Source organism: Phasianus colchicus, chromosome 6, assembly GCF_987193195.1.
Source record: "Phasianus colchicus chromosome 6, bPhaCol1.hap1.1, whole genome shotgun sequence".
Taxonomy (NCBI): domain Eukaryota; kingdom Metazoa; phylum Chordata; class Aves; order Galliformes; family Phasianidae; genus Phasianus; species Phasianus colchicus.
Window position 1 is genome coordinate 7,676,470 of NC_143441.1, and position 16,921 is coordinate 7,693,390.

Sequence of the window (16,921 nt, forward strand, 5' to 3'; positions counted from 1 at the left end):
GTTAAACAGGACACTCATCCACAGAAAAAAAAAAATCCAAGCACAACACCCACCTCCAGTCCAGGCAGTACAACCCCTCTCTCTCACCTTTGTCAGCTTTCTTTTCTTTTCTCTCGTGGAAGTGTTTTATTCCCCTTGACATGACCAATTCCTCAAGCCTTCTTCCCCTCTCTCAAACATTACACTCATACATCCAAGCACTTCCAATGAAGCTTTTTCTTCTTTAAAACCAACTTCAGCCCAAGCACATCCTGACACTACAAGAGGCTGAGATGCACCAGGGGACACTCCACCCTTCTTCTGAGGCTTTTGAAGGATACAGAAACAAGATATCCACCAGCAACTTTTAAGTGTGTATTGGTGTTTCATTTTTCATGATTTCTTCTTCTTTTTTCTTTTTTTAAACATCAACTAATCTGTGTTCTGCAGAAGCCAATTACTGGAGCTTTCACAGAGGTTAAAAGTTCAAAAGGAAAGCTGGTTTTTTCATTTAGCAGCCTCTTTTCAGTAATTTGGATTAAAAAAAGCCAAGAAGTAAGTGTATGTATAGATACAGCAGCAGCAGGAATAAGACGATGGGTTACAAAGATTTAATTATCCCACTTTTAATTCACCCTCTTTCACCAGGCTCTGATCTGACCCTTTTCTGGGCACACCGTCCTGTCTCCTAACCAATAGGCAAGGAAAAACACTTATTTCCTGCAGCCTTTCTTCCTACACAAACAACAAACAGTTCTCAAAGCACCTTTTGCCCTGAATCCTTCGATAAAAGATGTCCCTTGCACTTAAGGGATAACTATGAAAATTATACCTTATTCTCTAGATTGCAGGCTTACTATGCCTTTACTTAAAATCCCCTTCCTGCTGCCAGATATAAAGCTAACAAGCGAACGTACTCTGAAATGGTAACTTCCCATTGTCACGAAAGGCTTGCATTTTTTTCATATATTAAATTTGAACAAATCTTGCATAAGGACCAAGAGTAACACGGAGAGCAGTAATGAAGGGACCAATTCATATGTCCCAGAGAACAAGTGGCAAACAATGTACACTCAGTGAGATTTCAGCCTAATCCCTTATTAAAATAAAACCACATGCCTGTTCCCTAACCCACTTTGATTTATTAATGTTTTTGCTTTTCAAGATTATGAAAGTAATCTGGAATAGGGGAGTCAGTAGAAAACAATTTATCATGAAAGTCCTATACAGCAAATGCTAGAATAGCCATCGATCTTACTTCCTCTCTCAAAAAGCACGCATTTATAATTGTCAGGGACCAGATGGGAATTCCAGTATGAAAGTCACAAAAATAGGCTAATGCAGAAAATAACACACCACATCCCAAATGCAACATAGCTTGTGCTGCTGTACGCAGACATCGCTTGGTCATCTATCAATTCACTAAAATGCCAAATGCTTTTGAGAGATATTACAGTACTACCAATAAAGAGGCAGCAGTCCCCTGAAAAGGTCAGAAATGACTGATTCCAAGTTGTGCATGGAAAAATCTTCAAATCACGGAGCAACCGTGTGCCTTACATTGCAAGGTTCATGTTCCAAGCATCTTCCCTACCACAGACTTCAGCTGGAATACAAATCGAGATTAAAAGTCACAATGCAATAAGAGGTGGCATCCTTTCAGTGCAGTCCCATTCCACAGCGTGTCACTCTTTTCGTGGGGCATTCAGGAAACTCCCAGCTCAAAAGCAATGACAGTGAAGTTTTAAGCTAGGAAAGAACTGCACTGACTGATGAAGATCACCTGAGAAGGGGGCACCTTGCAAGGCGTCATCCTTTTATTACTCAGAGTCTTCTTGGTTCCAGTCCCCATGCTAAACACAGTTGATGTTTGAGAGAGAAATGAAGTTTACTTACAACCCTTACTTGGCCAGAGCTGTTCCTTCTTTTTATAGGCTTATGGAGAATTTAATGACTCACACAAATTCATAGGAAATGGCAACCACGGGACAGTTGTGACAACTTCAACTAGTCCATTGCAGTTCATCTTCTTGATTTTGAACCATCTGCATTCTTAAGTAGTGGCTTGTCTGCCAATCAACCCAAAAAGAAAAAAGAAAAAACAGGATAATGGGCCTATATATCTGGGGGATTTATCTGGTTGGTTGGTTTTTGTTTGTTTTGTATTTGAGCATTTCTACTAGTAAGGCACTACTGCTTGACTATATGAAGCAATGTAAAAATGCTGAGGAGACCAACAGAAAATGAAGATATTTAATCTTTTGTGTTTCCTCACGAGGAAAAAAATAATTAAGTGTAAAATTAAAATCCTACAACAGTAACAGTTTGGGGGGAACCATCCAAATGTTTAATTTAAACAGCATTTCTGAAGATCTATACACAGTACTTCAGCTGGATCAAAACTAATGCACCTTCCTGAAGCAACTATTGTATGTTGAGGGTTGTTAGAGTTAAGGTAGTATGTTTGAGTTGTGGTTGGACTCTATGATCTTTAAGGTCTTTTCCAACCTGGGTGATTCTATGATTCTAACTCCAGTGCACATCCACTGAGCACACCCATAAATGAGCTTCAGAATACAAGAACTTTTCTTGTGACAAGTTTCACAGCTCTAGTGGAAAAGCATTTAATTCAGTCTCTCTCCAGATGTAGTCTTAGAAAAATGCAATAATGTTACCCTGCCAATTAAGTGAGGCCATCCTCAAGGTATCATGATGCCTGGGCTTTCATCCAGTCTACAGTAGTTTCAATATGCTTCTATAAAGGTATTTCTAGGAATCCTGTGAGAATATTATCTGGTAAACATACACCTAAATACATGCATACAAATGCATGAAAGCACAGGTCACGGAATCTCCCATCCACACAGTCTGCTACCTCTTTTAACTTGCTCTTTCTAAAGTCAGAAGACAAACATACAAGCAATATCCACATAAAAAAAAAAAAAATATTACAACTCCACATTGAAGGCAGCCTGAAGTTTTGCTCAAATCCTGTAGCTACTAACACTTAGCTCTTATAAAAATGATGGAGCATCATTTACCTACATATTGCTGAGAACACCGCTCCTGTTTTCTGAACACTGACTGTAAAAATGCTTGCAAGTGTTCTTGTAAAATAAAGCAGAGCTGTGCTGCTGCAGTCTGTACCACTTTGACCCTTTGACTCCCTGTCAGCCAGTTCAGACAAGCCAACTAGCATTAAAAACAGGGAGCAGAAAGAAGAGAGAGACTCTTTTTGCCAGGTTATATCTTGGAAACCACTCATCACAGGCTGAAGCAACTCCCATCAGAGTCAGTTACAGCTGTGCAGGTCTGGAGGACAGGCAGACACTTCCCAAAAAACCCTACGCACTCCTGACTCTTGACCTATCCCACATCAGGAACGTGGCTAACACACCCATGGGTGGTCTGAGAGCAGCAATAGGGACAGCAGCCCTCACCTCCCCTGAGCTGTGCGGGCCAGCTGATGAAGGAGCTCTGAGAGCTCTAAGGAAACACTGACACATAGGAATCAGTGGAAGCACGAGAAGAGCAGCCAGCTCCTCAGCACAGGGCGCAGCTAGGAAAGCAGCCACCTTACTTTGGCAGCAGCAAAGCCCCAGCAAGCATATGCCACAGCACATGCTCCTGGTTTCCTTATTTTGAACCCGCTTTGATTCAGACTTTCCACATGGCGATCCTAGAGGAGCAATTATAACGCAATACTTTCAGCATCACATTGGAGAGGCCTTATTTGTGGCCACAGCTGCGGCCTGTTGTCTGTACTTCATCACTCCAGTTCAGCACAACGTAAACTCCGTAACTCTTCAAACTCCTACATGCCTCTGCACCACAACAGCAATTAATTTGCCTCTGGCATCCTATAACACTAAACTAAAACTGTAACATACCACAACGTGAAAATAAAACAAGCTCGGTCCCAGCCTACCCAACCTCTTCTTAATATGAAGAGAAGCCCTGCCAACTTCAGAATTTAAGAATTAAAGGCATTTCTCATTAATTATTTTTATTCATATGCTCACTTCTAAAGGATATAGCTTAACTTTTTACAGAGAGTTGACAAAAAAAGTTCTCCTAATAGGAAAAAAAGAACTTACTGAATATTCCATATTTCTCCTGATGTAGGAAATAAATGTCAGAACTAACTAACTATAAAGAACACAAGATTAATCAAAGTTTTAAAGATAACTCCATCTAAGATGCATCACCCTATAGATCTGTGTGTAGGGAATTCATTTGATACTGCTCTCACTAAGCGAGCAAGGGCCTTTAATGCTTTTAGTTAAAACTTTTACTGATAACACAGTAATTGGCTTTTCACAGTAAGAATAAAAGGTTTTCTACTTTTCATTTACAAAAAAATAAAAACAGCTGTAACAATAACATTCATCTGCTGGAATAACACTTCCTAGTTACATCACAAACAAAAACCTTACTTCAAAGCAAAGATAGACTCAGATTTTAAGTGACCAAGCTTTTAATCAAAAAGAAAATTCATATTCAAGTCACTACAGCTTTATTTGAACTTTTATTCCCTAAGCTTGCTCAGTTCCATTCTCACCTCTTAGAAGCAAGTACAGATTATATTATTCCATATGGAGTATTAGACAGAATCACTTTGATATTCCCCCAGCAAAACACTAAGCCACCAGGGAGGTGTCTAAGAAGGAACACACATCACTACCAAAACAAAACTGCATTTCAGAAAGCAATTAAATATCCTGCGCACGTGTCACAGCCACACCACTCAAAAAGCTCAATGATTAAAGAGTGACCTCAGAACACCAACCCTGCAAAGGAAAGAGCCTAACTAAACACAACGTGTCCCCTTGCATTAAAGCCAGCATAGGGAAGCGGAAAAAGAGAAAATAAGCCACAATTGCAATGATACAGAAACCTACAAGATACCAATCTAAAGGCCATGCCTTCATACTCCCAAATCTTTATAGTGGAGGGAAGAAACAAAAAGACTTGGAGCCCAGTTAATTTCTACTATTTTATTCATTTTTTTAATTCATTTCAATCTGGACCATCAAAAAGAAAAACCAGCAAAAAAAAACAACCAACCCTAAGGCCCTATCAGAGTGTTCTTTATACCTCTCCACCACACAGAATAATGTGCACACACAATAGAAGACAGCCACATTCATACATTCTGTACATAACAGGCACGTGGCTCTACAAAGTACGAAGTCTCAAAGTTCACTGGGCCACTATAAGTTATCCTAAGGCTTAACCAAAAAGTAAACAACAGCAGCAGCCTGAAAGAGCAAGCTTTTCAGATCTTGCAGCAGAGCTTTCCAGACTTCTTTCCACTCTGCTGAGATAGCTACGTTATAGAGGAACCTAATTCCAACTTGCTGCCCCCAGTATATAACCTAAAACCAAAAACTACTTTTTTTTTCAACCATACGCATCATCTTAACTACAGCCATGACTGTTTAAATCCTGCTGCTTTTACATCTTCATATTGTAATGCTATAGCACAACGGAAAGCACAGCAATAACAGTAGGGTGGTAAAGTCCTAGGCTGCAGAAAATGAAGACAAGCCCAGATACAGCAATCATGGACACAGAAATAAAGGAAAAGAGCTGCTTACCTTTGGAAGAATTCAGATAATGAGGGATCTCCAATGAGATACCCTTGCCTCCACCGCCAACCCTTAAATGAGGTCTGGGAAGGGACGGATCCTGGCTCCACCCCTTCTGGCCACTCAGGTACATTGCATGCACCTGAGCTCCCCTGGGTTGGTCCTGCCTTCCCACCAGGTGCTCAATCACTCCTTCAAGCCACGACTTAGCATTTCCACTACAAATATATACACACATATATAAATACACATACTGTTTCATGAAATAGCTTTATATGGCAATATGAGATGGAGTTAAATGGATACTGGTATGTGCCAGAGCAAACTCAGATAGGCAACCAGTGAAAACTAAACCTATACAAACAACCATTTATCTGTGGAGATTAAAACAAACAAAACAAACCCAAAGCTCCAGAAACAAGCCCTGTTTAATGCAATGTTATGTAACGCATTACAAAAACTCAAAGTCCAGAGGTGCTGGTTTTACTGCACATTATAAGGTATATCTCCGTGTTTTACAGACCTTTTGTTGACTCATGCCATCCCATAGCTGACAGCCTTCTTTCCTCTTTTACTTTATCATCGTGCCCATTACTCTGCAGGCAGCAGTTACCCTTTCCTGTCAGACATTGACACATACCTACGCACGTTCAAAGATCCATTTCTCTTAAGTAGAATTTAGCTTTGAAGTCTGCTGCTTGCACTTCATGACCAAGAACTATTTTTTGCAACTAAAATTGTTTACCATCTCCAGCTACACCAATTAGACTAAGGAGAGTTATTACCTCCGTGAAGAAATGTTTTTTTAATGCAGTCATTTAGCTTCAGGAGCTCAGGCTTTTAGAACAGCATCACGAGTTGATATTTGCAGTGAAGCCCCAGGAGCTGCTATGACTGCTAACTTCCTGCGACCTCAGAGTCCTTCAGAGCCATGTTTTGGAATTTCCCAGCTCACACATTACTGGCATGTACCATTAAGCATGCAAATAAGAACTACTGCCTAGGTGATAACTGGTTCTGTGACTTGTGCATGGGCTTGTGCTCATTGCAGCAATTGAAGAGCTGATTTGCTCAACTTTCCAGTGCTCCCTTAGGTCACAAAAATCACTGACCTAAGCTCCCTCATGACATCAACTGGTGTCAACTGAACGGTCGAGGAGCAGAGAGGTTCAGGGCACAAACCTGCAGCTGAGGTGAAGATGTCTGTTCACCTGGTAGCCTATCTAGGTTTTAATGAAACACGAAGGGCCTTGTGCATCCTCAGGAATTCTACCACATAGGAGAAGGAACTCAGCAGCTGCCAAGACATCATCTACTTGTAGGCAACTTCACAATGTGGCAGCCCACAGTGCATTCCTGTCCTGGCAGACCCAGATCCAATAAACTCTGCTTAAGATGATAAGACTTCCGCCAAGGTCACACAGAAAGTTACTGGCAGAGATAGCACGCTGGAATGAGACTATTTTTTGCCACTGGTTTCCAGGAGGGAAGGATTTTAGCACTCAGCTTCTTAATTCAAGGCTACTCTGCAGCTGTAAGGGCAGCTTCTCACATATACAGCAAGCAGTGTGGGGAGCAGGAGATACAGAAGGAGACCAGCTAACTACTAAAATGTGCAAAGTCTTTACTTCTTTAAGATATTCCATAGATTCTGAAGATGACTAAGAATTTTATTCATGAAAAATCTACCCCAAATAACTCAAAGAACATTCAGCGTGGGAGGTTCTTTTGCAAAAATTAAATAGCAGCTGTGATGAAGTAGTATCTTGAGTCGAGTTATCACAGAATTTACATTTTGCTCATGCTCTTACCTAACAGTGTACAGCCAGGAGCCATCCACAAGGGATACCAGCCAATCTGTTATCTTGAAATTTAGAATTATTTAAGAAAATTTAAAAAAATTAAAATAAAAACTAGAGGGGAGAGTGGGGGAGAGGAGAGTAGGAAGTAAAAGAAGGTAAATTTTATGATCTTAGGGCAAAAATTCTCTTTTCAGAGCTTCCCAACAGATCTCACTTCTAGATGACATCAGCTGCAGATTTGCAGAAGGCCATTTTCAGCCAGCATTTTCTGAATTACTGCTATGTACAGAGTATTTCACATCTGCTTGTATGTATCACTGACTCACCTGTACCCACACCTGATGCCTCATGATTTAAAAGCAAGCACTTCTCAAGTCCTGCCAGAAGATGGCAAGTAAGGCTACTGGCACAGAACGGTATTTGTACAGTATGCTTCTTAAGAATTGTCTTGTTCTCACCTTTGCTATATTACAGAAGCATTTTAGTAAGCAAAGCCACAAGCCCCTCCTTTCACATATACAGTCTAGGTGTTCCATAACACCAGCATACTTGTGGTTGGACTCGATGATCTTTAAGGCCTTTTCCAACCTGAGTGATTCTGTGATTCATATCAACAGTTACTCTTCCAATACTGTCATTAAAATATGTCTGTTTTTAAGGATCTCAGTTTTCTGAACTACTGATAACTTAGAAATAAAGAAAAACTTAAAGAACCTTAGAAATTATTGGTTAAAATAATTGTGTTTTCGGGGGCTCAGCACTACCACAGAATTTATGAATTCAGCCTGAGGTTGAGAGAATATTACTTATTTGTTGTCATACGGCTGTAAATCCAACAGGAAAAAGGAAATTACAGCTATATCCTGGTTTCATTTGCAAAACGTATAAAAAGAATTCTCCTATTCCAAATGTCTTCTGCTTAGCAGTAAAACAATACATTTGTTCAGCCGAGATCAAACACTGTCCTAAACTGCTGGAGTTAGACAATGTGCTATTATGATTCAAAGTCACATATCGAATGAAACGTCAGAGAAGCAAGCCATTTAAATGCATATCTGGCATACTTCTTGCAACTCGGTATGTTTCGTTCTCAATGGGGCCGTGGGTGGGAGAGGAAAAGGTTGGTTTATTATGGATTTGAGTGTAAAAGCATCGTTTGGCAATTCAGATCATCAGATGTCACAACTGCCCACTGCTAGATGTTGTCACGTACAGGAAAAATACACGGCAGAAATCACCATGCTGCAGGTTCAGAGGGAGCACTTACAATCACTGTCTGTCTGCTCGTACAGCAGCATCATACAGCCCTCGTGCTGCAATGCCAACATGAGTAATTGCTGATGAAACTTTCAAGCCATTCATTCTCGTCCGTGCATAACATTTACTATTCTCAAGTAGCCCATGTCGCTGGATTTACATCAAGCCCTGAACAATGAAGCAAAGGCAGTGTCCTCTGAAAGGTCTGAAATCACTGCTGCCATTTTGCAAACCAGCTTCTAGAGTATTAGCTTCTGGTCAGCCAAGGTGAGGTTTCTCTCACTTTGTCTCTGTTTCTCTATGGGCAAAAAAAAGCCTGTATTTACCAGCCGTTGAGTAATGCTAGTATACTTCCCTCGTGGAAATATCTATATTTAAAAAAAATATAGAAAACAAGCACATTTTATGATTACATAAATAAAGTAGGCCTGATCCAGCAAAAGAAATGCGTTGACTCCTCATACTTTAAACCCACAGTTTGCTCACATCTGCCATAATTTTACAGAAAAAAAAAAAAAAAAAGCTATATTCATCAGCAAAGGTCGTATAAATCATTGGGTTTCCCCAGTTCCATCCTCATCTTTACACTAACAAAGCCAAAACCAAATTTTAGATTTCCATTCAGATGCTAATCAAATACTATTACAAAGTTGCTATTTAGCATTTCTCACATGGAGGATTCTTAGTTCCTTTTCAAAGACGTTAAAATCATTATTGCCAATTTACTAACAAGGGATCTGAGAACGAGAGAGGACTGAATTGGATAATACAGGGAAGCACAGAGAACTGGTCAACCTGACCAAGGTAGTGCACAAGAAATAGGAGCTACAAATTTACACTGAACTAGCTAATCTCTTCTGTTCATTTGAGCATGCCTCCATTTGCCTACAAGAAAATAACTTAAGTGAATTCAGATAAATGTTACTCACGTAATTTCAGTAATCTGCTTTTAAACTTTTATAGTGATTCACGTAAAACTTAACTGCTTTTAATTTGATTTAATGTACTTCACTGAGGAAGTAAATAAAATAAAACCACTTAATTTCTGCTCCTGTGTAGTAGTACAGTGTAATTTTAATTATCTCATTTCCAAAGAACGTCTTCGTACTAACATGGAAAAACTATTCTGTCTTGTGACAAGGCCTCTGCATGCACTAAAGGTCACTTTTTCAAAGAGGAACTACCTTATATGTAACATCATAGATGGAGATTACTGATCATTTGCCTGCAGGAAAAAAAAAAAAAAAAAGTTTAAAATTCAGTCTCAACAAGACCTTTCAGTTTTACTGTCCCTTAAATCCAAAGGGAAGATTTCACATACGTTTCATCTTTCATTTCCTTTTGTCAAGATTGATAGTTAGCTATACAGAATTGCCAGGGTTGGAAGGGACCTCAAGGATCATGAATCTCCAACCCCCCTGCCACATGCAGGAGCACCAACCTTCCCACCTAATGCTAGACCAGGCTGCCCAGGGCCCCATCCAATCTGGCCTTGAATACCTCCAGGGATGGGGCATCCACAGCCTCTCTGGGCAGCCTGTTCCAGTACCTCACCACTCTCTCTGTAGGAGGGTTTGATTTTAGCTTATTTCATTTAACTTCACGTAGATGCGCTCACTTCGCGTGACTGAAATGCTCCTCCTGCAGAATCAGTATTCCAGACTTCCCTGTGCCTAGATGATGTCTTGCAGGAGGTTCCTGGAGGGCACTGAAGCAGGCTGATTCTTCTGTGTGCAAAGCTTCCTCACACACACAAAGAGGAGGTGTGAAGCACTTCACCAAGATGAGTCAGCTGTATGAGATGACCACCAAGATGGCCCGTCTGTAAAACAGCCAGCCACTGGTCTACAAACTCCTTTGTAAGACACAGAAATACTCTGGCTTGTAGTTCTGAACATCTGGTAGTGTACAACCACAGCTGGAAATGTATTTCTTTCTAACATTGCCTTTCCACCCCAGGGCAGAAAAGCCACAGAAGTCGTTTCGTAGGTCAGGTCTTGCATTCAGCCCACTAACAACAAACCACTACGAGCCTATCCATTGACTTACAGTGAGATAACATCACCCACAGGTGAAATGAGACCTGAAACTAAGCATAGGAGTTCTACCAGACTTTACTGACATGGCAGAACACTCCTGCACATCCAATGGGGAATGGGTCAGCAGCCAAAGCTGAATGAGAAGGTAAGCAGACCCAGCTATGAAAGTGGTGGGAACTGATGAATGACAGCTCGATATTATTGTGAAATTTAAAAAAAAAAAAACACACTCCTAATATTTTCAACTAATGAAAGTAAAATGCATACAAAATTAAAACAAGTTGCATAATTCATACAAGTCAGCATGCAAAAGTAAATGAGACTCTTCTACGGCCTGAAGCTCACTCTGTTAGCTTGTGCAGAAGACTATGAACTGTGATTTCACTGAGACTTTATTTTAAGTTAGTTAAATTAAGAACCCACCCTTTTTCATAGTTAATTCAAGACTACAGATGAAACCAGAAATGCATCTCATCCCACTCCTATCAGCCACCTCCACAGAAAATTTTTATATAGCAGAGATCTGTAATCTAGAACAGAACGCAATATTTTATTAAGCAACATCTCAAGTAAATCTCTCACTTAAATGCATTCTAAAATGCCTCATCACTGCTTTGCTGTTACTTCATATGTCACACTAGGTGTCCCAAACATTAGGATATATCTTTTATGGATGTATTCAGTCACTTATTTGAAGTTATAGATCTATTTTAAATATCCATAAAATAATGTGCAGCAATATACTTGACTTTTTGCTACTTTCATTATCTAAGTATTCTCTACTGTTTGCAAGTCCCAGAGTTCCTGAATATTTTACCTAACGGATGCAAATAATCTGTTTCCCCACTAAATTCTCATGTGGACCATTACTATAGAATTAAATGTCTCACAACTCAACATATTTATTCTCACAATATTTCCCTTAGATAGCAATACCAGACAGCATTAACTACTAAGTCAACAAAAACGTAGTAGCTAAACATGTCCAGTGGAAATGTACAAAAAGCATAAAATACAGGAGCAAGATCAGCATCTGAACAGAGCTGAGGTAGAAGTTTATTCAGGTTCAGGAGAAAGCAACAAAACTCATTATATGCTCCTGTGACATACAAGGCTGAATCTTGGTTGCTCTCGTGGGAATGACTTTGGGTTGGAGAGGTCAGAAAGACACAACTCCCCACAAAATGTGTAGATGATTCAAACAATGTGAAGTGCATTCACTCCATGCTTATTAAACACAACCAGAAACTAAATCTGGGGTGAAACGAGGATAGAAATATGCAATTTAACTGAGCATATGCAAGGCAATAACCTAGAGAAATGGAATTTATTTTTTCAATCATAAATCTGGAATAACTGCATAAACTTTGGCGAAACAGAGATAAGTATCTCACACAGCTAATGGATGTATGCAGAATAACCTACAACAGATGCTGCCACAACTGTTTGCTGCAGAGAATGAAGTATTTGTGAGTTCTTCTGTCACATCAGGAGCACTTTTGAACCCCATGAACTAATTACCTCCCCTGAAACAAGAAACTGCCCCACTTTCCTGATGCAAACTTTGAGATTAAACTCAGAGCCCAGACACTTGCCATGCAGCTTGGATCTGGCCCGTTCAGCGTGGGCTGACCTTCCTTCCCAAAGGCTTTTCACAGCAAGAGCTGAGCCAGGCTGCCACAGAATAAGAGAGCAGACAGCAAATCGATTAGAGAGCGGCAGAAATGCCATAACACAGCGTGGGAGATAAGGGCAGGGAGATCAGGCAGCTCCCCAACAGCAGCTATCCTGAAGGGACTGAGTTTATCCACACTGAACAGATGGCTTCACAGTTTTAATGAGCTACCGAATGTAAGGTGCAGTACCATCCAGGCAGCACTGGACTATCTTTAACCTCAGTGGAATAACCAGTCAAGAAAAGCACGCATGGAGGGGAAAAAAACAACAAAAATCAACAAAAAAAATGGAACTACAATATAATCTATGTATAAGTCTGATTCAAAATACAGTTTTCAGATGCCAGGTTTCAGTGTGTAAACTCTGCTTTGCAAGTTGGGAAGAAATATTGGGATAGGTAACAGAAAAGACAAGTACGTGATTTGTGTAAAAATGGATTCTTACATAGGAATTATTATTTTTTCTATCTTTGCTATTTCTTTTTAAATAAAAAATTCTGTCTTCTTTAGGAAACTGATTAACTGACAAATGGGAAGAGACAAGGTGCGGTGAGATACCCCTGATTAAGGATGAATACTTTGTTTTGCATTCGACTGCTTCCTGCCAGCACCTCTGAGCTGGAGTTCTAGCTGCAAGTTTGCTGCCACGTGGGCAAGTGTTTCAGAGCAGACTACTGGCAAGGCATCTCAGACACAGCAGTAGCATAGAGAAAGCCAAAGGCAGGATGAGGATTAAGTAAGTAGTCTGGAAAGAGCTGGAGACACACCTGATGAAGGCAAGTGATGAAGGAATTTAGTACCTGGCTGTTTAGAGCAAGCAGGGAAAAAAGGGATGAGTAGTAATTTCTTTTAAGGCATTTGCCTCTCAAGCCTTTGGAGCATGTTCATTACTAGAGGTCAAATGTGTCATATCTTTTTATAAAAGTTTGTGAGTGTGCTAGCCAAGAGTTACTTTGGCAATATAAAACACTGCTGTCACAGATGGGCTTCACACAAATCAGTTTTTGTTTTCTTAGCGTCCTTTTCTTCCCAAATTCTGAACCCATACAAGCCCTCAAATTTCTTTTTCCCCCTTCTCCTCACTTACAAATGTGAGACTAAATAGGACTTTGTTTGTTTGTTTTCTTTACTTGATAGGAGACTAGTTTTTCTCCACTTGGTGGTACTCCAAGTGAAAAGGACAGCAGATACACTTCTGGCAACCGTACAGGGTGTTGTATTTTTTTCCCCAATAAAACACTTCAGTGTGCCAGCATTCTGTGAGTAACCTCAGAAACGATATACTTTTTCTGACACATGACAGCAGAGTGTAGTTACTGAATAAATTAGACCCATATGAAAATGTGATTCATATGTAGTCTCATGATTCCAAAAAACAAGGTGGCACATGGCTATCAGAGGCCATCCTACACACAAGCCTTCACGTGAAAATTCTGTCCCCAGTCTTTTGCAAAGCTTTTCTTGCAGCTCTTCAACGCTTACCAGTAACTGTGCAAAAACTTTAAAAGCAACAGAATAACCCCCCTAATAAGGAAGTGTGAAGGTCCAGCATGAGGCTGACCTGACAGAACAGACACACAGCTCTTTGCACAGTAGGCATCAGGTGGTTCCACTGCACCCATACACAAACAGAATCAGTTTGAGAAGTTCCAGATTGGCTTTTTTGCATAAATAACAGCGAGATGCAAACAAGCATAAAGATCTCATATGGAAGCAACGCTTTCACTACAAGACAAACAAATGACTGTTTCATCCCAAGTCTGGCTGCAGTATCAGAACTCCATTACATGTGCACACGTGGCGTAGCTCACACTAAGGACGAGGATTTGCTATCCAATCTTATTCAAGCACTGGCATTGCCAGGCTCAACCCCTGTGCTTTGCAAGTGCCCTCAGTCCAGGCAGGTGCAGGATCACTCTGATGAAGTGTTTTCATCCTGACACCTCACACGTGTGCTCCAAGCAAGCAGCTGTTGCTGGTATCATCAGCCAAACACACGCGTGCCTCTGATTTGACACAAATTGATGTCACATCCAGAATGAGTGAACTTCAAGACATCAAACGCTACTCAGGGAGTTTATTAGTAACAGCCCTTGCTTCTTCCCTCTACTCCCCCATGTGTCAGCGGTTACAGGCCCAGCTCTATAGAATGAAGGGATTACTGCAGAAAGCTGGAGAGCTTGGCAGCGCCGTGCAGATGGGAGTAGGAAGCCAGACAATTGCAGGAGCCCTGGCCTGACTTAGCTACTGAGTCACTTTTTCAGGTTGAGGATTAGGAAAAGGTTCTTCCCCAGAGGGTGAGGGGCATGGCACAGGCTCCCCAGGGAAGTGGTCACAGCCCCAAGCTGCCAGAGTTCAAGCAGCATTTGGACAATGCTCTCAGATACAGTTTGAATTTTGGGTGGTCCTGTATGGAGCCAGGAGCTGGATTCAGCAATCCTTGTGGGTCCTTTCCAACTCGGGATATTCAGTGATTTTGTGATCCCACTATCAGTGTGGCCATGCTGCTTTCTTTCTTGGTGCCATTATTCTTCTCCATCTCTGCACAAATTCATCTTCTGGGCAGTGAGTACCTTTCACTGTGTTTGGGAAGCAACAGCCTATAGGCTTCAATCACACCTTAGTGAAAGTGAAGGGCTGATTTTACTGAGATCTGCCATGCCAAGAATAAACCCATCTTTTCAAATCAGTAATGAATACCTACATAGTTAAACCTGTTAGTATTCTTTAAAAATACGTACAGCTGGAAGAGCAGCATGATGCTCTCATTCACAAGTTGCTGTACTCTTACTGACGCCCACAATCTCCCCTCAAGGTCTATTTAGGGACACAGTGCTCCCAGGGTTTTCAGTTACTGTTCTCCTTTTCCACTCCTCTCCCACTTTGTTCCCTCCTTCAGTGGAGCCCCTCAATCACACGAGGCAATAATAGGCAAACTATGTGCAGTGTGACACAAGGAGCTGGTCCAAACCTCAAGTGAGCAGAAAAATCAGCTGAAGAAAAACAAACAATTTATTTTTAACCTGGATCCCTTCCCCAGCTGAGCTTATTCCCAGCCAAGCAGGTGTATGTACACACTTTAGGAAGAAGAGGAGCAAACAAGGCCATTACTATTGCTGAATGAAATGAATGTATCCATTAGCAGGCAGCAATGTTGTTTTTTTTTTTAATATTAATATTAGAGTAGGGGTTCTTGCAGTGGGAAACTCTTCAAACATCATAAAATGGACTTAATACATATTCCTTATGTTTTTCACAGTTTCTTTTGCCAGTTTGGCTAATTATACGATATTTAAGTTTAAACATATGTTGCCTCCCTTGCAGTGAATCCTCTCCTCCTACATGATACAGCAGTGAAGTCATCTTGCTGACTTCAAGCTGAATCCTGCACCCTCTCACACAGGTGGGCATTTTTAGTTCATCTGCAAAGTCCAGCCCTGAGAGTGCAGCAATTCTTGTTGCAATATGGCACCAGGAGCTCTCCCACCACAGCTATCCCACAACACACCATCCAGGTGTCATACAGTAAAGCACTGGCACGACTTCCACCATCCCAGGCATCCAGTTCTTAAAGCATAAAAGACACTCAGAGCACTAATCTGCACTAATGGGAAAGGTGAAACAGCAGACCAGAGAGTTTTACTCTCCTTCCTACTATACCATCAGCAATTCACTTGACAATATTTAAGATTTGTTTTCTTTTTTTAAAACCAACAATGCACAAAAGAAGAGAATTCCAAATGGAAGGAAGGAAGCAGCAAAAAGAGCATTTAGCCAAGAAAAAAAGTATTCAGAAGAGGAAAAATCTTGCAGGCCGTTATGAACTGTCATGTTCTGCTGACAGGAAGATCTTTGTTAGTGCATTCTGCATTATAAGTACCTTGAACAAGAGAGGCAGCAGCATACACCACAACAGCACAGCATAGGATTCAAAGGGAAAAGACAGCAGCTGAAAACAATTGCATTAAATTAACATTAACCCACAAGCCCAGAAGAGGCATATAATATGCAGGATGGCTGCAGAAGCAAAAATTCAGAATTAACATCTGTAAAAGATGATTAATCCTGCTATTGGAACTCCTGACTAGGATTCAAAATCCCAAAGGAAGAAAGTTCACCTCAAACAGTGTTCCCCAAGAGAGGATGATAAGGAAGGAAAGAAAAGCATGGCCTAGTTAAAGACATCAGTAAGTAGGAATACAGACTGTAAAACGATGTGGTTCCCAGAAGACCAACATTTTATGGTTTATACACACATTTCCACACATTCCTTCTCAAAAAGGACTTTGAAAATAAATCTGATTTTAAGAACTGTAAATGAAACAGACACGTGAGAATTTAAACACTTAGGGCAGAATAGACCAAAACCTCAGAGACTAGAGCAAAAAAGACAGTGAGGTCTGCAGCAGACTAAAACACAGCCAGTAATGACAACTGCAATTCAATCTGTGGATGTAGTTTATAACACTCCGCAAGTCTTTATGCCATAGGGGCTTAGAAAAGAAAAGTATAACCAAAAACTTAATAGAATGGAGAGACACATGAAATATCAAGGAAGTGCACTTTCCTCAAATGGA

The 16,921-nt window shown here is 40.6% G+C and overlaps 1 protein-coding gene across 9 annotated transcripts in view; it reads right to left on the bottom strand.

Annotated features, from left to right (window-relative positions):
- Positions 1-16,921, bottom strand: part of ELMO1 (engulfment and cell motility 1) — a 295,982-nt gene that overhangs the window by 262,922 nt on the left and 16,139 nt on the right. Inside the window, exon 1 of one of the 9 annotated variants that reach the window (XM_031590450.2) lies at positions 5,580-7,439. The exons of the other annotated variants lie outside the window; for them this stretch is intronic. The gene's annotated coding sequence lies outside the window, so the exon portion shown is untranslated. Of the gene's footprint in view, positions 1-5,579; positions 7,440-16,921 lie in introns of those variants that run through there. 9 annotated transcript variants of the gene reach the window in all.